The sequence below is a fragment of the Notolepis coatsorum genome, assembly GCF_963971535.1.
Source record: "Notolepis coatsorum genome assembly, chromosome: 8".
Lineage (NCBI taxonomy): Eukaryota > Metazoa > Chordata > Actinopteri > Aulopiformes > Paralepididae > Notolepis > Notolepis coatsorum.
In genome coordinates this window covers 111,885,403-111,907,272 of record NC_140172.1, presented here as the reverse complement: position 1 = coordinate 111,907,272, position 21,870 = coordinate 111,885,403, and the positions used below count along the sequence as shown (strand labels likewise).

The window sequence follows — 21,870 nt, the reverse complement described above, 5'->3', positions numbered from 1 at the left end:
TTCTCAAGAGAAGCCAAATGTTAATCATTATGCAAACGTGATGGGACCACTTAGCTCTTGTCGACACTCTGTTGACGTTTCGACGCCACTTCCTCCAGCCTCCAGTTTTCTCCACTCACTCAGACCATAACAGATGAGAAATAAGAAACAAAAGGCAAATAATCAAAAAAACATTCCAACAGACCTCACATGTGAAAGTAAATCACCATTCATACCCAAAACAGTAAATCAATGAACTCAACACGCTCCAAACGTCACATGCACCCATCCTTATCCCTCCTGCTGCAATTCTCACACACACACACTCCACACCTCACTCAAATGGAACAAACAGTCATGCCCTAATCTGACACCTCTGATTCCAGTAGTCTCTATTCTACTGCAGTCTACAGGCTCCATTCAAGCGCATCTCAGTCCACTCAATCAAAAAATAGAAAAGAAATCTAAAAATTTAAATTCAATACCTCCTCCATACAAAACATTCAAAAGAAATCAAATCAAATGAAAGTAATAAAATAAACTCCTTCAGTAAAACAAATGATATGAAACAAATGATAAGCGACAATAATTCCCAGGTCTATTTGTGGTACGTCGCTTTCAACATATATTACACATATCATAAACAAATACTCTCAAACTCTCTCTCATACACTCGTTAATCAACCAACAGACAGACAAACAATGTTAGTTCTTCTGCTCTCAACTTTTCTGCTCTCAACCTCTCTGCTCTCTAAATTTTTCTGCTCTCAACCTCAGGCTCACCCCTTTCTGCTCTCCTCACATCTGCTCCTCTACTCTCACTTCAAAGACGGACTGGAATCCATCTTTAATTCAGACCTATCCATGCCTTCCAGTGCACAGACAGACCCAAATATTCCCTTATCAAAACAGTTAACATTCATAAGTCATAACCCCAAATGAATGCCTACTTCCCTGATTGTCTCACTCACTCACCCAGCTGTTCCCTGACAAACCTTCCCCTGTCTCACCTTCCTGTCACTTCCTGGCCCCCTGGCCCATTACCACCACTTCCTGTCCTCTGCTCTAAAAATAACTCCATCTGTTATCTCACTTTGACTGTTCTCTCCTATCTCCACCCGTGACCTCTTGCGTCTAATCTTACCAGGCCTGCTTCGTCATCCTGTCATAAAAACCAACAGCCATTGTAACAGCTGTACATCTCGACCCCCCTCTGGCCTTGTGACCTGCCTCAAAAGGATTCCTACCCCCCTGGGCAATATATGGCCCCTGGTGCAAGCTCCTCACACGCCCCTTGTCTCATATGCAGGCCCCCCTGCATTTCACTGCATTTCACCTAGTATTCTCTCAACTACTGTAAACACAATCATATCATTAAAGTTACTAGTCCCCCGCCACTAAGTTATCCTACTGTGACCCCCGGACTCGCAATAGATTCTTAATATAAACATCAGCTTATTTATAAAACTGCTTTCTCACACAGACAACAAGGCCCCACCAACAAATTATAATCTCCCATAAATCTGAGACCTGTGTCCACATAATAACAGTGTACTAAAGATTTACAAACATCTTAAAATAATGAAACCACATTTGTACATCTTCACAACCACCACTCACTAAAAAGCACATTATTTAATAATAATAATAATTTAGGACCTGCTCCGAGGTCACCATTTGGCACACATGCGAACCATGCATACAATGCGTATCTGCGATTAACCCATCCCGTCGTCCTTCCCCCCCAAGGGCAGCCGGGAGCAGACAGGCGCCACGTGAGCCGCGCCAGGGGACCAATCCAAGTGCTCCTGTCCGTCTTCGTCAAGGACGCCACAGCGTTAGCGATCTTGTTGTTGTGCATGTTTTTCCATTGGGTTTATCTTATCGGGGGGGGAAACCCTTGCGAGCACGGGGAGAACATGCAAACTCCACACAGAAAGGCCTGGGAGATACCCCACCTGGGTAACTGGCATCATGGAAACCTGGTCCCCAAGCGGGATTCGAACCCTGGACCTTCTTGCTGTGAGGCGACAGTGTTAACCACTACACCACCGTGCCGCTTCAGTTCAGTTCCCCCCATGCTAAGTCTCATAACTGTAAACAGAATAATCTGGAAACGCCTAGCCCTGTATACAGGGGACATGTGATTTATAATGTAGATGTATTAATCAAAATATGACGCAAGCGATATGCCTCCCCTCTCGGATAAGACTCCCCCTGTGTAACATATTTATTGCCCATTTATTTCAAGTACAATGTGTATCTGGTTTATGAATCCCAGTGTATCATCTAATCCTATTTTAACCGCTGTCTCATCACATGCTACCCCTACACAATTTGCAATAATACCACCAAACCCACTCCCAGAACATTGTCTACAATCACACAGAATGCACAATACACAACACACAAACACAACCACTTTACAAAATGCAGAATATCCACTAGAATGCACAATATACAAACACAACCATTTCACAAAATGCAGAATACACCCTTACCCGTTATTCCTGGCCCCTGAGCGAATTACCACGAATGAATTAGACCCAATCCACGTTGTACCGCGCATGCGCAGTAGCCAAAGGTGCTCCCCGGACGATGTATTACGGCAAAGCATAACTAATATCATAAACGCCTTGTTTCAACACAACACACTGCCACGACATCCACCACTTTCTCTAACTCTTCCCAAACATCATTCTCAAAACTCAAAACGTAACATATGTCGCTCGCAAACTCCACAAAACAACGACACGCAAGCTAACTAGCTTAGCCAGCTCTAATGCGACGTTCAATGCCCTCCCGGGAGCCGTGCCTTTCAAGATCCGTTCATCCACGCAATCCGCCCAGTACCAATCCAACCATAAACAATTCACACAAGCTTAAAATAACCAACCACTTTAAAAGAAAAAAATGTTTAGAACATTCACTTCAACCAACGCCGCACACATAGTCCAACACGAATCATCTCTCCTACCCTTCTCTCCGCCTCGCCATAGTACCGTGAACGTTACACACTCTCTTCAACACCACGACGTCATCAAGCAGCGACTTCTTAATATCATACACAATTGCTACCGCATCAATAATAACCCTCAAAACGGCCACAATCTCTCCACCCTACGCCTCGATTCGCTTATTACCTGCAATCGCCGCCACAGTGTTTAATCAATTCTCTCATAACGCCGTCGTAACGTCCCCAGTTTCACCGCAGACTTTTCCACAGAGCTAAGCTAGCTAGCCCCAATCACCAGTATGACTCGCCCCAGACCTATGTTCGTTGGTCATTAAAATATCATAACAATACAACAATAAGCTTCTACGTTTCCTCAATCATTCCTAACCATAGCCATAGTACCCACATACAATCATTACTGAATGTTTAAGCTTACCATAGCTCTGTTGTCGAATTTCCACTAAGTACTTAATCAGTCATCTTAACCAAATGTTTTCTAAGTACTTATTCATTATTACAGCGTACGCAGTTCAACTAACACGCCGGTTTCGCTCAAGATTAAAAAGGGATCTCCGGACCCTAATTCGATACTATGCCTAAGGACGAACATGATATCTTCATTTAATTCGGCCGATTGGTTCCTGCAGACACGTCCTGTCTATCACGCGATCAGTCAGCAAACCATTCATTATTGAGCCTTCTTGAACACGCCGGCCCCTACCTTCTATTAATTACTACGTGTGAATCCTGTAATCGCACAAACCAAGTTCCCTGATCATGCAGGTGCTAAACTCATCTTTACCATACCTGATATGCATGTTCTAAATAGCAACAGAGCCCTTCTTATACACAGCTCTCCCCCCATTCAGAACAACCAAATCTTAATCAACCATTACCCGCGCCCTCTTCCTGAGAATAATTTTTAGGGAATTTATATACTCAGAACGCGCCCCTGTCGTACACACCAGATTGCCGCGCTTCCTAGCCAGAAAAGCCTTTTATCTGCCGTCATGCGACGCTAATACCATTACACCATGATCAGATAGACTGTGCACCCCCAATGTCTCTTCATTTTTACATGAGGCTACTTGGTGCAACCCCCCTCGTATAGTTCATAAAGTATATTCCATACGAGACTCAACCCCCATGGCCCGCATAGGCCGGGAACGGCCTCTTGTGTCTGAACAAACATACAAACATAAAAAGCCCATGTTTGCACGTTCACTGCACAACAAGCGCGATCCTCATACCTCCGGACATCCTAACCTAAGTCACCGCTCCCCCATCCCTGCATGCAAAAGGCCATATTCACCGTGGGCCAACGCAGCAACCCCCAGCTCTTTTCCCTGTAATCCCCAACACACAGCAAGATCCAAAGACCTCACCGCACCTCTTCAGGGGGGGTACAACAGGGTGGGAAGAACGGCACCATTTCTGTAGTAAATTCCTACAGAACCCCTACAATAATCTAAGGTTATTGTAGTACAGTACAATGAGATTGCTTATCTGGAAGGAGGAGAAAGGGATCATATCGATAGAATTGTTGATCTCTTCATCTGACTTAAAGCAGATGAAGAATTAAACGTGTAGCCAGACAAACCATGAACTATAGTCCAATTCAACATTTATTTGATCAGAGCCAGAGGCCAAGGTGAATAAGAACAAAAGATTATCAGAGAACATTAACAGGGCTGTCTGTGTACAGAAATCACAATCAGGTTTGCATAATCAAACCCCAATATGTACAGCAACAGTCACTTGGTAACATAATTTGAACATACATTGACCATACTGCACACATTATACATGAGTAAATCTGGTTTCAGATATTTAAAGATTACACTAAACTCAAACAACAAATGGTGTTTCCCATGTATTTACTCACATAAAATGCAAAACAGCACAGCAGCAGTCTCTCGATGGTGGAGGGGTGGAGCCGCAGATCGGGGGTGGTTGATCTGGGCTCCAGTCTAACATTTTGTGTCCCCTTATATACTATAATTTCTAGCCAATAATAGTACATTTTACTAATACAGTTGGTCCAATCAGGCGTCTTCTGTGGGCGGTCTCCTGTGGGGGCTGGCAGCCCCCACCTCTGGGTTTCTCTGGGGGGGGGGGGGGGGGCGGCTGCCCCCACCTCCTTGATCTTCTGTGTGGGTCTTGTCCCACGGGTGGGGGCTGGTGTGATGTCATCTGGTGGGGTGCAACTTATTTACATAGTCCTTGTTGTCTCTTGATTACATTTAGCTTGAGGGGGCTTTGTGACCTGTAACTGTTCTCCTACATACCATTTGGGTAAGCAGCCTTCTCATGAGAGGGGGTTGGTGTGGAATGTCTGTCTCTCCTACAGTACATTATGACTCTCTAATTATTCACACATATTATTTATGAAATTCAACGTCAATATTTACCACAGATACACATATGAAGTCATACTGGCCAGCTCTTATGACTCAGTAGGTGTGTTGAACCCAAATGCAGTACAGAAGAAAGGTGCGGAGACAGTAGTTGCTCTTCTCACCAAAAACAGTGTTTTCTTTTATTTTTGAAATATCAAGAGCTGGTATCATACTGGTATTTATACAAAAGAAAAACAAACTAAATAATAATTAAACAATAATCAAAAACACGGCAGCCGCATCCTCCAGGCTTGGAGCGACACGACTCTCCGTAGACAGCTACTCACGGTAACGTTAGATGAAGAACTGACAAATGAGAGAATAAACACAAGGCCATTATAAAGAGAGTCAAACACACAGCAGGCGTCAATCAGCAATCAGGACAACCTGGAAGAATAGAGAGGGTGAAATACTCCAGGATGGCGCTAGGAGCTTTTACTCCTAGGAGAGAGTAAAAGACCCAAACGTTACAGCCAGCAGCATAACTAATAGAGTACGTAAGGGATATGTACAGATATATAGTATTGACAGATGTGTAAATATTATTATATGCAGGTATGTACAGACAGATGTGGATATATATAGGGTAATAATAAATACATACAGTATACGGTATATACAGCATTATTGTGTATGCTTTCATAAAGAGTTATATGGGTTATATGCAGGTGTATAAGTAGTTCTGTATCACACTAGCTCACGCTCAGCGTCTCATGCATATATCTCGCTTCAGCATATATACACTGAATACATTTCAAAATGTACCTTTAAATGCCAGCATTCATCTGGCCACACCCCCATCCGCTTACCTATATAAGCAGGGGTGGTGCCACACACTCATCTCCTTCTCAAATTTCATCACAAGCAACGTGTTGCTATATGCCCACTTGACGTGGAGAAAAATATTGGCTGGAAAAGCAATGTTTACGGGGAAAGGAAGAACAAGGAGATACGTTAACATCATATCTTTATTTTCTCTCTCACTATTTTCGAGAAAATACGGCGATATTGTCTTCGTACTGGAGTGTCTGGAAGATGATGATCATTCTAAAATCCTCCACCGGTTTTCATATTGGGAGCACGCCGCTGCATGCCTCTCAACTGCAGTTCCTTGCTGTGTTGGTTGGGGTGAAACCTTTCAGGACACAGCTGAACTGTAGGACGCGCCGCTGTTGTGAGAAGCGGTGGGTTTCAGGTTGGGTGAGTACTGTTTGCTTGCGGCTCCACTTGTCTGTTAGTGCTATGGGGGCTAACTGACAATGTTTACAAACACCAGCCCCAGTTTAAGGTCTTTTGGTTCAGCCTCTTGGGCAACAGCGGAAGACCTTGATCTGAAGCCCATTATAGTTTGACTAGTGGGCCACGACCATTAACACTGGTGATCCCTGTGTTTTCTGGACGAGTGGATATCTCTCTGTCACCGTGTTAAGGCCCCATCTTTCATAGCCAAATGAGAGTATTCCCTCACGAGGAGATATGGGCATAGATGTTCTTTAGCGGAAGATCTGTGTTCAAAGTCAGCTACACAGGCCAGTTGGGTATTGTGCTGGCTCCGTCGGGTGTTGGTAAAATCACTGTTGTAAAACTGTGTTAACATCTTGTTTCTCTTTTCTCTTAAAAAGTGAGGAGGGTTTCAGAACGGCGGCCTGTCTGGGTGAGTGTTATATCATTGTGTACAAGTTCAGGTGATAGCTGCTTAGCTTACGGTTAGCCAGTCAGCTGTTAGCTGCGGCGTTAGCCTGCTGAGATCACTGCGTGGCCTACTTAGGTTGGGCCTACTGTTAGCCAGTCAGCTGTTAGCTGCGGCGCTAGCCTGCTGTGATCACTAGGAAACGTTAGCTTGCTGCTATCGGCCAAGGCCCAGCGCGGGGTGGTTCCGGCTCCTCGCGCGCCGCCGCAAGCTCCCCTCTGGTCGCGTGCGCCGTTCGCTCGGCGTCTCGCGGGCAGGGGCAGTAGCGACTGACGGTTGGAGCGGCCGTTAGCTTAATGCTACTCTGTTGAACGTGCTTTGATTATAACATGTTTTAAACACTCTTGACTACGACGTCATCTTTGACAGAGGATGTTCATCGAACCTGCCCTGGGCCAGGACGGCAAAGCCTGCGTCACCAAAGGGGGCCGTAGCGACGGGTTGGAGCGGCGACGCTGCCCAGATCGAACAACACAGGACGGCTGTGTTTTCTACGGTGTCTTGAGACTGCACTTCGTTGATCTACGCTCCGGGTAGACCAGGTCTGACCAGACCTTGTACACTTCTTCTGGCTTTCCCTTCTAAATGTTTTGTAAATAACGATGTTTTCCAAAACGAGTGTTACTGCACTACATTTAGGATACGACGCGAGTTGTGTGTGAATTGTCTTGTCACTAGGTATTTAGCTTCTCCGTGCAAATCGGGTTGTTGTTTCAGATGTGAAAATGATCTGGTTTGTTGTGTTGAGAAACATCATGTGTGTTTATATGTACCGTGTACTCACAACTAAGGGGGTTAACTAACCTATAAAGCTATGCTTAGTGACAAATGAGTAAAGAATGTTCTTTTCTCAGCCTGTAATGACAATGAACAGTGTGTTCACATATTAACAGGTTTTCCTGTTTTAACTGGCCGTATTAAGGGTAAAGTAGGAGGATTGTGTTTCCCCCCGGTTCCCTGGGGACTTCTTCATCCTCCTCTCAGACATGTTGTTGCACTACATTGTGTCTGTGTGTGGTAGGGATGCGATGTAACCCTTAGCTTGATTGCTGAGGTTGTGCTAAAACAGCTGGAGAAACTTTATTTTCCTAAAAGAAAAGATTGTTTGGTCGCTTTCGTGTGTGCTTAGCAAGGCCTGTGGCCGATACTAATCGAGAATTATGTATTCTCTCATTATGAAAAACGGCGTTCCTCTGTAGAGTGTTTTTGCCATTTTTTGTAGGTGATGATGGGTTGTGTGTGTCATGTGACCTACAACTGGGTTGGACTGGCCACAGAAGCACATGTGTAAGTTTGGTACCGGGGCTCTTGAAGAGACCTCTCTATTCTGTGTTTTTTTCCTTAGTAAAAATCAGATAGCAGGTTAGCTCATGCGCTGTGTGAAGCTGTCAGACGCTTCATAGAGCTGACTATGACTGTGTCATATTCTCTTTTTGTCATTACATCGTATCATGGGTGTGGGGTCGTAAAGGGGTGAACTGGTAACCTTTCCTTCCCCTTTTTTCTGTTGGTCAGGGGTAAACCCACCTGTCCTTCAAGGTTCCTGTCAAATTGCGGTTCGGCACGTTACAGGGTGAGGGGGGGGGGGGAGGGAGTTTCCTGGTCACACGGCCTGGAATATTGGGCGTGTGCACCGCAGAAATCCCCCCGCCATAGAGTACGTCACCGTGCGCGTCTCTGTTGGTAGGACTTCCGTGTGCTGTTCAGGTCCATGTGATGGATCTGTTTCGGGGGGTGGTCAGGGCTCCTCCTCACCAAGCTCCTATTCGGGCCTTCTGTGAGTTGGGACTCCTCCTTCCATGTGAGGGAGCCTCCTTCAGAGTACAGAGCCTCCTCCTCAGATTGTCAAGGTGAGTGGACCCTCTAGAAGGAGTCCTACTCTATTGTGTATGTATTCGATTCACTTCGATTATTGAGTGTGTATGGGTTCAGTGCCTCCTCCCCGGAGAGCCCTAAATCCAATTTTTTACATGGCTCAAGGTGCAATATATTCTTTTCAATCTGTACAGCTCGCGTGGGAAGTCTCTCTGGGGATTCCCGTCTCCTTCCTATGGGAGGGTGGTGGGATGTAAAATGTGAACAATTTTTACCCCCGGCTGTGTAGACTGGGATACATACTGTTGGTGCTTCCTTCTTTTCTACTAAAAAGAGTTGGAGTTAGGAAGTGTCACACCCCTCTTGTCGTTTCCCATGGCGCCTTGGGGATTCAATGACAGGTCTAAATAGCCTGTTCATTGATGTGGGTGTGTCCCGACGCACGTATAGTGCTAGCTCGGGGTGTTCTGTAAACAGGCGACTGACTGGCACGCCTTGGTTGCTTGAGGTTAAAACGGCGTTTTTATAAAGCAACTGGGATGGAGGTTTTTCCTCTTCCGACGACCAAATCCAACGACCTGGTTTTTGTTATTGACGGATTCTCGTTCATGTCTGGGGGATGATGACGGAATGGATCTGAACATATGTAGAGGGGTCTCACGCCCTGGGGGTGGGCCACCGGGCGCGGTTCGCCCGAACGTCTGGGTGGCGCCTTCTTTTCATGTTTAAGATCAACACGCATATCTGCCCTTTCTCCTGGAGTAGGCATGTCGGCGTGGTTAGGGCACGGGACTGGTTCTGGTCACGCTGGTCCGGATCAGTTGAACCCGTTGTCCGCCGGGGATACAGATCTGCTGTTCTGGTACCCTGAGGGACTTGGGCTTTTTTCAGGGGGAAAAATGCCAGGTTGGTCCGGGTGTCACAGGGTTAAGCACTATGGAGACCCTGGTTGGGTACGTTTTTTACTCAGCACTGTCGTAATGGCTTACGGCCATGCCAACCTGTACACGCTCGATCTCATCAGATCTCGGCCGCTACACAGGTTGGTCCTGGTTAGTACTTGGTTGGGAGACCGCCTGGGAATACCAAGTACGGTGTGCTTGGGGCTGGTTCTCCATTCTTTTTCGCTCCTCTCTCATGCATGGCGAAGAGGGGCCTGTTGGGGTGGTCTTTGACCTCCTCTGGTGACCCTGTGCTTCCCGTATCGCCGGGCCCGGTCCGAAGTAATGTTTCGTCGACCCGTAGGCCTGGGTTAACCCTTTTTTGGAAAACTAAAACACTTGTACTGCGGTATAGCCGGTGTGTTTTGGAGTTTTTTCTTGAGGGGTTATAGGAACAACCACCGCATTGCGTAACACCAAGGTGGTTGATTCCCTGGTGTGTTGGAGCAGTGTCAACTCCCGGGTTCACCGTTTGAGGGTGCCCCTGCACGTTCATGACGTCTGCCAATCGTGTCAGCCTTCTCTGCCTCAACCCCTCTGGGTGGGTTTTTTTTAAATGGAGGCTTGGTCATGCAACACTGCCAGCTTACGCCCCTTCCGCCGGTGCGGCTGTGTTCAGCTGTCCCCTCTGGCGCCTGTCTCGTCCGCAGTCTCCAGGCTAGCGTTAACAGCCTGTTGCCTGGTTTTTCCCCGGTGCGCTGCCTGCTTCCGTTGGTTAACCTTTTTTGTGTGCTTACGGCCATGCTGACTGCCTGTTCTGCAGGGTCAGTGTGCCAGGCGGTGTACTATTGGGGGGACAGGGCCCGCTCGGCTGAGGGGCCTTTGTCCGAATACGCTGGCGATGTGGGGGGCGGGGTCACTAAGTGCCCACCTGGTGGGGTCTTGATGCTGGCATCATGGACTTCTCCGGGCCCCCGTTCCAGGGGGTCCAGTCCCTTTGGTGGGTCTGGGTCTTCCTTCGCGCTCCGCTGCTACGGCCTTGCCACGGGGTTGGGTTTGCCCTTGACCCCGTGATTCTGGGGGCAGTAACGAGGTTGTTCCCTCCGTTCGTTCCCGGGTGGCATGCGGGTTGTGCGTGTGTGTAGTCGTGGGGTCAAGCCACGATCTGCTCACCCTGTGCGTTGAGTTGCTTGAGTGCCTCTTCGCACGGTCGGGTCCGTGCCCGTGCCCTCCATTAGGGGGGGTCGGGGGGGCTCGGTCCTCCCTGATCTGATGGTTGTGGGGGGCCTCAGCAGGGTACATTTGTCGAGCTTCTAGCTCCCGCTCAGCTCCTATTATGCATGAGACGCTGAGCGTGAGCTAGTGTGATACAGAACGTTAGGTTATGACTATAACCAAGTTCTGTTAACACTAGTGAACGCTCAGCATCTAGACGCCGCTGCGGCCCTTGATTTTTCATTGTGGTGAAATTTGTTGGGAAGGAGATGAGTGTGTGGCACCACCCCTGCTTATATAGGTAAGCGGATGGGGGTGTGGCCAGATGAATGCTGGCATTTAAAGGTACATTTTGAAATGTATTCAGTGTATATATGCTGAAGCGAGATATATGCATGAGACGCTGAGCGTTCACTAGTGTTAACATAACTTGGTTATAGTCATAACCTAACGTTATATTTCGTTATAGCTTTGCACTCTGCTCTATTGGAACTGTCCCTTTAATCAAATGCTATCATGAAAACTTTCAACCACATGCACGCTCCTCACCTGCCTGGCCACGCCCACATCCGCTCACACATAAGCGGGGCCATGGCCATACTACCAGCTCCTTCCCTACTTTCACCACCGTGAAGTCCATGTATAGCACCTCTTCAAGTTCAGTGCTTAAAGTAGTTAGTTTAGTTATAGGAGCTGTGTTGGCATTGTCTTTTGTTTTTCCCTCTCTCACTAATTTACGGGAGAAAGAAAAGATAATGTCGTCACCACCGGAGAGTCTAGAGGATTATTGTGACCTCCACCGGCGCTTCACATTCGGGGTTCCTCGGGGCGTAGTGGGGCTTTCCTGCTCCACGTTTGTGGCAGGCAGGTGAGCCTCAGCGGCGCCCAGAGGGGAGTGCCAGCGTTGCTCTCCGGCTGTGCAGCTGGATGCTATTGACGCGGGAGGCAGTCGGCTGGTCCGACAGCCTGGTCGGTGGTGTCTTGCCGCGAGGGCTCTCCGCCTCTGCTCGATCACGTCAATTGCCAGTGAGCGGCAGGGGCGGATGGTCTAAGCGGATGTGTCAGTTGTGCGGGGTCGGCTGCTCAGGCATATGGCCCCGCAGAACAGCCAGCTCCAAGCGAGGATTCCTCCATTACCTCTCCATCACGTCCGAGATACAGTAACTGGCTGTTAGCCTGTAGCTAACCATTAGCCGGTAGCTAAACCGTTGGCCTATGGCCAGCCGTTAGCTTGTAGCTAGCCGTTAGCCGGTAACGTCCTATGGACAATTGGGATTGCATGGAGGGGACGGGGAGTTCTTGTTTGATGCCCCATGAAGACAGAGGCTTTGTTTTCCTGGGAGCCCCGATTCCAAGTCCGGGTTCAAGTCCCGCCTCTGAGGAGGGATGCCCACTGCCATCCGCACTGGACGTTGGCCCCCACCTATCAAAAAGAAAGTGGGTTGGCCTCCCGGCGCAAGGGATGTGAGCTTGCATGTTTTTTATCCCCGAGCTTAAGGCAGCAGCGGCCCGCATAAACGGGGCTTCGCTGCCGATGCCACTGTATCTCTGGCAACGCCGTCCTGTGAGAGAGGCGGGCGTTGTCTACCTTTTTTCTTTGGGCTAAAGAAGAGGCAGTCGGCTATCTGGAGTGGCCAGGCCTGCATCGCTATTCCCCACCTTACGCAGCTCCAGTAGTAGCCGGTAGCTAACGGTGGGCCTGTAAGAGCTAGCCGTTAGCTTGCTGCTGGCCGTTAGCCTGAATGCAGTTGCTGGCCGTTAGCCGGTAGCTAACAGTGGGCCGGTAAGAGCTAGCCGTTAGCCGGTAGCTGGCCGTTGGTCGGTAGCTAACGGTGGGCCTGTAAGGGCTAGCCGTTAGCTTGCTGCTAACCGTCAGCCTGGGGTTAGCCGTTAGCTTGTTGCTAACCATTAGCGATAGCCGTGGGGAGGTAGCGGGCCCCGGACACTCTGATTCGGCGTCATCTCTGGCAGAGGATGTCGTCAGCCTGCACCACGGTCGGCCGCAGGATGTGGGCGAAACGCCGGAGCAGGACTCCAGCCGTCGCCACTACTGGCCCCAATCGTCCTGCGCCCAGGGGTCAGGTAGGACACGTTACCACTCAATGATTGAATCCGCTTTTTGGGACCGGCGCACCTTGGTTGCCCAACATCATAAAAACTGCGTTTTCTGTGATGTTTTGGATCGACATGCGTACCTACCCCCCTCTTAGGACTGGGGGCGGTGGCATGACAAGGGCAGGGGACTTGTCCTGGTCGCGCCGGACCGGATCAGTTTAACCCGTTGTCCACCGGGGCGCAGACAAGTTCTGGTGCCCCAAAGGACCCTGAGCTTTTCCGGGGGGGAAATGCCTGGGCGGGCCGGACGTCACAGGGGTTGATGTCATGAATGTGTGTGTCATATAGATGTCACTACGAGTTGCCCTTAACAGTGGTGTGCATTGGTCCATATTGTGTTGTACCTTTTTGCACAATGTTAGGTGGGTTGGTCCTTCTCCATTCGTTTTCACTCCTCCCTCCCTGCTAAGCCGGGGATGGGAGGGGGCTGTTGGGGAGGTTGCTTCTGTCAACTCCTCTATGCATCCCTGTGTAGGTCCCGGTCCTCCAGGCCCAGGTCGGGCCTTGCTCTCGTTGATAATATAATATGATGAAGGTTATCCTATAACCCTAGTTATATGAGTATAGCGAGCGCTCTGCTCTGACTCACTGAGGACCCCACGTGTCTTCCGTTTCGGCGGTGAAAGACTGGGGAAGGAGCTGGTAGTATGGCTATGGCCCCGCTTATGTGTGAGCGGATGTGGCCAGGCAGGTGAGGAGCGTGCATGTGGTTGAAAGTTTTCATGATAGCATATGATTAAAGGGACAGTTCCAATAGAGCAGAGCGCTCGCTATACTCATATAACTAGGGTTATAGGATGACCTTCGGTATATAGGATATACTGTATATATGTGGTAAATATACCCACACACCCACACACACATTAGACAAGCTCTCTTCATACCATGCAGTCCCATTCATCATGGTCTGTCCTTTGTGTTGCAAATGTTCTTGAGGTTGACTGCTCAAATCAATTTAGTGCTTTGTACTGAAATGAGTGTTTTAATTTCATGTTTCTAATAGAATGCCTGCCTCTTCGTTCACAGAAGCCTGCACAATCGCACACACACATACAGAGCACGTTGGGCAAAGTCTCCATCAAATCCAAATCAATCAGTCCTTGTTTACAGCAGTGACACCCAGGGCTCAGTGTACAGTAAATATCGGTACAACACTTCCTTTCATGACAAGATAAATGACAGCTCCAGTAGCCAATCAATTACATTCAGGCATGATTACCTCAAAGGTACAGAGGAGAGGACAGATTTGTATAGATACTGTATTTGACACAAAGGACCAAGGTTAATCTTATTTCTTATACTCAAAAGGTTTGATTGATTGATTGGTTGATTGATTGAAAACTTTATTAACAGATTGCAGAATGGGTACAGTACAGTACAGCTCAATACATACAATTGTTAAGGGGATGCAGACCAGAGAAAGACTTTCGTCTTGTTCAGGGTCCCCCATTTTCAATTCATCATAACATATATGACACACACGACATACAGATAGACAGTACTGCTACATCTATACATTTATGACATACCAGATTTGCAAATACAGTAGTTTGTGATACAAAAAGTGTCCAGAAAAGAATGTATATACATTTGACGTAGAAACTGTACATTGGAGGAGGTTGGGTAGGTGGGGTGGGTTTGGGTGGGTGGGGGGGGGGGGGGGGGGGGACTGTACATTGGAGGTGGGGGGGTTGGGTAGGGGGTGGGTGGGGTACACTGTACATTGGAATACTGACAAAGCCATACTTGTTAATTTACTGTACAACTGGGTTAGGACATTTGTAGGGGCCAGTTTCGAATTGCAGTCTCCCGTAGGTGTTCTTTGAGAGTGTTTTTGAAAGTGGGTAGCGATTCACATTCCTTTACAGCTTTGGGTAGGGCGTTCCACATTGATGTGGCATAATTGCTAAACGTGTTTAGTCCCTTGTTTGAGCCGAATCTGGGTTTAACATGATTTGTGGAGCTCCCTGGTGAGCCTTCTTAACCAGTGACGAGGTGTTGAGGGTCGAAGAGAGGTCCTCGGAGACTCCCAGGAATTTGAAGCTGGAGACACGCTAGGCCTCCGTCCTGTTGATATGTTAACCTTTGACAGTATACATTATCTTAAAGGTGCACTATGCAGTTTTGTGTGTGGGGGGTTGTTTACATGTTTACTATACATGGAATTATTACAATCATTCTATCTCATGTAATCAAGAACAAAATAATTTTGAGGCACTGTGAACCAACATTTGTAAACTAAATTGCAGGTCCTGCTTTTGTAAGCATTGAAAACAGTACTTTTTCAGGTAGCTTTCTAGCTTCAAACAGTGTTCCAGAGACTACATTTTCCTCTTTATTTGTTCATTCCGTTATAAAAAATTATATATATACTATATATACTTTAACATTTGTTCACTTCTCTGTCTCCCAAACCTACATAGAGCACCTTTGCAAATTAACTGCACCTAATCAGACATCTCATTTTGAAAATAACCTTCCCAGCCCTGTAGGCAACAGATGTGTGCAACGCAACAACATCCAACTGCATGACTGCAGTGGTGATCAGTTTGACATCAGAGCCATCTGAGAGTGGGGTCCGGGGACCCTGAGGAGTTAGATGGGGCCCCCCAAAAAAAATTAGGAATAGTTTAATTTCACTATTAATTCATTCACAAGCTGTTAGGCCAATGAGAGGATGTATGATTATGATACAGTTATGCAATGACAAAAGTCTTCTCAGATGAGGATCCCTGGGCTGGGCCTACACCTTTTCAAATGGATGTCCGTGGCCTAATGTGTATCTACTGGGAGGTCCTCGACATCAAAAGGTTTTGGGAACCTGTGAGATCTCTGGGCTAACATGAGTATTACAATGAGTCGTTTACGATTCATTGAAAATGGGGGGCACTGATGTAAACAAGACAAGTCTTTCTCTGGTCTGCATCCCCTTAACAATTGTGTGTATGGAGCCGTACTGTATTGTTGTACCCATTCTGCAATCTGTTAATAAAGTTTTCAATCAATCAATCAATCAATCAATCAATCAATCAATCAAAGTCGTGGGGCCGAGTAGCTAAATACAGCACATGGCTCAGCTGATGCGTTGCCCAACAGCCCCACCCAGTGGTACAATAATATCAGTGTTACATCTTTAGTATCAACCTAGATTATACACAATTTATTCCACAATATTGCATCAAATTACCAGTATATCAATGTAGCAACGTGTATCAACTTGCTTTACAAAATAGTCCAATATGATTTTTTAATTTAATTTAATTGTTTTATTTACAGAACCATTTAAACTGAAGTCATATGTTGGTTATAGAATATACAGTAAAATAAAGCCCCTTCCAAAACAGACTGATTTACAGTATTAGCAAGCATTATCCTATTTCTATTGGCTCCCTGCAGGTGCTACTCACCCAGTGGTGCCTCAGGAAGTCCCACCCACACAACATCCTGTTCTCCCTACTGCCCGGCGTTAGGAGTCTTAAAACACCAGTAGACTGAAGAATAGCTTTTTACCCCAGGCCATAAAACTATAGACGATTCAGGCGAAAGGCGATTCAGAGGGTCATAAACTCGGCACAGAGAATCATCGGCTGCCCCCTCCCCTCCCTGAAGGACTTACACAACTCCCGCTGCCTCAACAGAGCAAAAAAACATTACAAAGGACAGCTCACATCCTGGCTTCCACCTGTTCGACCTGTTGCCATCGGGCAGGCGTTACAGATGCATCAGAGCCAGAACAAACAGGCTCAGAGACCGTTTCTTCCCCAGAGCATCACCACCCTGAACTCTAACATGCACTAATAATTCACCTTTCCCCCTCCTCCCACACTGTGCAATATCCACAGTGCAATACCCACCCACTACCGTCTGACACTGTGATTGTTATTTGTGTATTGCTATTGTGTATATTGTACGGGACTGTAACATTGTCTTATTGTATAGCATTTAATATTTCTGTATAGGATTTTATGTTTCTCTTGTATTACTGCACCTTAAGCTTGAGTCTCAAATCTCGTTGTATGCAAATATGACAATAAAGTACAATCTAATCTATAGAACAAATAACAAACACAAATCTAACTCCTGTGCAATATTCACTGCCCTGAATATATATGCACACACACACATTTGCCTTAAAGGGGAACTATTTTACTATTTCTTTCACTATTTGGGCACTTTTACACAATTACTGTAAGTCTATGGAACACCTCTGTAATTTGTATTTTAATTTTTTATTCATTGTTTTGTATTTCTAATCAAGTCCTCAAAAACAGCATTTTTCTACCTCAAGATCTTAAGCCGTTTTGAGCCTGGGCACCAACCACAATGGTAAACCACTGCCTCGCGGCCTCGTCTGAACATTATCATGCAGTGGTGTCTCTCTGACATCACAAATCAGCACATTTTCAGATGACTCAGTTCAGTGAGGGTGAATATTGTGAGAGGAGAATTGGAAGAATGCGCCAATATAAGAATTAGACATAGATCATATTAAAGGTGTCATGCAGTGCTATTCCTAGCACTATTTGGGCAACTTTACACACTTCCTGTGAGTCTATGTAACACATGTGTAATTTTTATTCCAAAAATAATCATTGTTTTATATTTCTAATCTTGTACTCAAAACCAGCATTTTTCAGCCTCATGAAATCAGGCTATTATTTGGCTTGGCTCCACCCACACTTTGAGTGACAGCCACCCACCAAATAGCTCCGCCCATCTCCCCGTCATTCCATCCAGGTAGAGGTCTGAGGTCTTAGGTTTCAGGTTTTTATTTCGACACGCAAAAACATATACCGATTTTACTAACTAATACAACATGGCTGTACATTATGTTTGGGATCCAGAGAGCGACCCACAGTTTGATCCCGAAGAAGAAGAAGAAGGCGATTTGCTACAGCGAGGCTTACATTACATCGTTTCCGATTGGTAAGTTGATTAATTGCACTATTAGTTACTTACTGTTATATAATAGTTGTGTACTTCTGTCGCACGCGGCCCGTCGAAAACACACACTCACTAACGTTAGATTGTACTGACACTAACCCCCAAACAACAGCGATCGAGGCTTACGTTACATCGTTTCCGATTGGTAAGTTGATTAATTGCACTATTAGTTACTTACTGTTATATAATAGTTGTGTACTTCTGTCGCGCGCGGCCCGTCGAAAACACACACTCACTAACGTTAGATTGTACTGACACTAACCCCCAAACAACAGCGATCGAGGCTTACGTTACATCGTTTCCGATTGGTAAGTTGATTAATTGCACTATTAGTTACTTACTGTTATATAATAGTTGTGTACTTCTGTCGCGCGCGGCCCGTCGAAAACACACACTCTGTCCCGATGAGAGTCTCTGCTCGGAGACTGTTGCTTCTGTGAACAGTGTGACTGAAAGATAAAGATGATTGACTGTTGCTTCTGTGAACAGTGTGACTGAAAGATAAAGATGACTGACTGTTGCTTCTGTGAACAGTGTGACTGAAAGATAAAGATGATTGACTGTTGCTTCTGTGAACAGTGTGACTGAAAGATAAAGATGACTGACTGTTGCTTCTGTGAACAGTGTGACTGAAAGATAAAGATGATTGACTGTTGCTTCTGTGAACAGTGTGACTGAAAGATAAAGATGATTGACTGTTGCTTCTGTGAACAGTGTGACTGAAAGATAAAGATGACTGACTGTTGCTTCTGTGAACAGTGTGACTGAAAGATAAAGATGATTGACTGTTGCTTCTGTGAACAGTGTGACTGATTGTACTGACTGACACTAACTGTACTTGACGATTGAAATTGGGGGACCCTGATGTAAACAAGACGAAAGTCTTTCTCTGGCCTCCATTGATTGATAATTTCATTCACCCTCAAATCTACTAGGTGCACGTGCGGAAATTGTGAACGGATGCCAACAGAGACTGAGAATGTATGCTGCATGGAAGTTCCACAGGTAAAGTAGTAACACAAACTTGCATCTTGGTAGCACTGAAAACCATGCATATGGCTAACGATTTAATTTTCTATATATATAGGTCAGACGTCGAATTAACCAGGAACCAACTGGACTACTGTGCATGGTTGATCATCCGGGATTGGATCCAGTGTGCTTCAACCCCTATACCATCCAAATGGCAACTAATATCTACAAGGCAGATTTTGGCCGGATACCAGAAAGCGGAATCAATAAGTAAATAATATTTATTACAGATTTATATATTTTTTTACAGGTGTTTCTCCATCTTGCATCTCTCAGACTATACTAATCTTTCTTGCAAACACAATCTAATCCTTATTGCACATCACATATAATCAATGCTTGCTACTGTCCAATGACATGACATGACAAATGGTTATTTCCCAGCTTTTTTTTTTATTTTATTTGTGCATAAATATAATACTTGATTTTCTTCAGCCGTTTCAGATATATCGCGTACAGATGCTTTGTCGCGTGGTGCTTCGGCTACTTAGGCCGCAGAGTGAGGGTAGTAATCCCATCCTGTGTCGTGGTTCGAATCCGCACAGAATTTCCGGATGTTGATGGTGTCTATACTGGCTTCAGACCGGTACAGGATTGAATCGTGACACATAGCCGGCTACCGCTTCTTCCATGGAAGGCCTGTCGAACTGTGCGCACAAAGGTTCTGGGATGGCAATCGCCTCTACCACCTGGATATATTGTTGGGGGTCACGAACGACGGAGTCAAACAGGAGCGCCATCAGCTGGTTGACATAGTCTGTAAATGAGAAATTGTTATTTGTTTTGTCATGTTAAAAAGGTTATTATTTATTCAATTTATTGTATTCCACTGTAAGTGGAAATATTTTTCTATTTATATAGGTCATGTGTGTGCAATAATAAATGTTGATATTTTTACTTACTGAATGTCGCTGGGATTTTCCTTGGTTTTATTGTGTGTCCACCTTTTTTGGCCTTTGGAAAACTCATCTTGTACGCCGGCTCTCCAGAAGCGTTTATGGCTTGCTGGCGATTTGAGTTTTCATTGAAATGCATGGCAGCTAGGTATAGTCTGAAAGGAAAATTTCAATAAGCACAAGCAATATATTTGTAGTTGATCTGAGGTTATCTAATGCAACATAATGAGTTATTTGACAAATCAGGAGTCCATAATTAGTCATTTGTACACAATATAAAATACCTGCAAAGCATTCCTATGTACGAAAAAACCACGTTTTTTGGGGCAAAACGTAAAATCACACTGTGATAGGACTCCAATGAAGACGTTTGATGGTGTGGACTCAATTTGGCGACATCTTTGATGATCCTTGTGTTTAGCAAAACCTTCTCGAGCTGGTGGGCCGGTTTTGAGTCTAAAGTAAAAAAGAAATTGCATTCAGATATTTCATTAGAGTATATTACAGTAGATTAGAATTATTCAAGCAAGTATACATTTGAAAATCACACCAATCTAGAATGAGGACATAAATAAATATTTTGAGTATATATTCATGATGAAAGACAGACAGACATACCAGGTTTAACCCACTTGCTACTATCTCTTGATACACGGTCAGCATGAAGACAACGCGGATAGAGTGGTTCTTCGTCGTGTTCATGTACATTCATCATGTGATTGAGACATGACTTCCACCTAGCAACCCTCTCATCGGCAGACTTCGACGTGGCAGCTGTCCAGTAGAGGTGGTTTGAAATGTGCAGGCGCCACTTTTTTATGACCTTGCAGTCTTTCGCCTGTGCAATTTTGTCAAGCTTCTTAGACAGACCTTGAATTACATAACATAACATAACATTACATAACAGTCGTATGACATACATGACATACAGATAGACAGTACTGCTACATCTACATTTTTTGACATACCAGATTTGCAATTACAGTACTGGTTGGGTGGGTGGGGGGGGGGGGGGGGTTGGTAGGAGGGGTGGAATTGAATGTGGGATGCGTTTCGACATACCTTTGGCCACGTGCCACACATCGTAGAAGTGTTTGATGTCGTGATCTCTCAGGTACTTTTGGATCTGCGGGTGACGGTCTGTGACAATACAGTCCAAGGTCACGGATTTGGCGTCCAGAAGAGCGAGGCTTCTCCTCAAGCCCTCCAGTTCCATATGGTAGCTGCCTCCCACCTCATTGCTCTGGAACAAGGAAGGGAATAGCCTTTTCACACATGGTCACCACACTAGAGCTAGCATTGTGACCTGTGTAACACCAACATGGTCACCACACTAGAGCTAGCATTGTGACCTGGTGTAACACCAACATGGTCACCACACTAGAGCTAGCATTGTGACCTGGTGTAACAGCAACATGGTCACCACACTAGAGCTAGCATTGTGACCTGTGTAACACCAACATGGTCACCACACTAGAGCTAGCATTGTGACCTGGTGTAACACCAACATGGTCACCACACTAGAGCTAGCATTGTGACCTGGTGTAACAGCAACATGGTCACCACACTAGAGCTAGCATTGTGACCTGTGTAACACCAACATGGTCACCACACTAGAGCTAGCATTGTGACCTGGTGTAACAGCAACATGGTCACCACACTAGAGCTAGCATTGTGACCTGTGTAACACCAACATGGTCACCACACTAGAGCTAGCATTGTGACCTGGTGTAACAGCAACATGGTCACCACACTAGAGCTAGCATTGTGACCTGTGTAACACCAACATGGTCACCACACTAGAGCTAGCATTGTGACCTGGTGTAACACCAACATGGTCACCACACTAGAGCTAGCATTGTGACCTGGTGTAACAGCAACATGGTCACCACACTAGAGCTAGCATTGTGACCTGTGTAACACCAACATGGTCACCACACTAGAGCTA

At 46.0% G+C, this 21,870-nt stretch overlaps 2 long non-coding RNA genes across 2 annotated transcripts; one reads left to right on the top strand and one right to left on the bottom strand.

The window, feature by feature from the left end:
- Window positions 1-19,095: 19,095 nt before the first annotated feature.
- On the top strand, window positions 19,096-19,932 carry LOC311233716. Its single transcript, XR_014620033.1, has 2 exons — window positions 19,096-19,236; window positions 19,462-19,932. It is a non-coding gene; the product is annotated as an uncharacterized lncRNA (long non-coding RNA).
- On the bottom strand, window positions 19,645-20,326 carry LOC311233715. The gene is made up of 3 exons (XR_014620032.1): window positions 20,207-20,326; window positions 19,929-20,077; window positions 19,645-19,783 (listed from the first exon to the last, which is right to left on the bottom strand). It is a non-coding gene; the product is annotated as an uncharacterized lncRNA (long non-coding RNA).
- Between the last annotated feature and the right edge of the window lie 1,544 nt (window positions 20,327-21,870).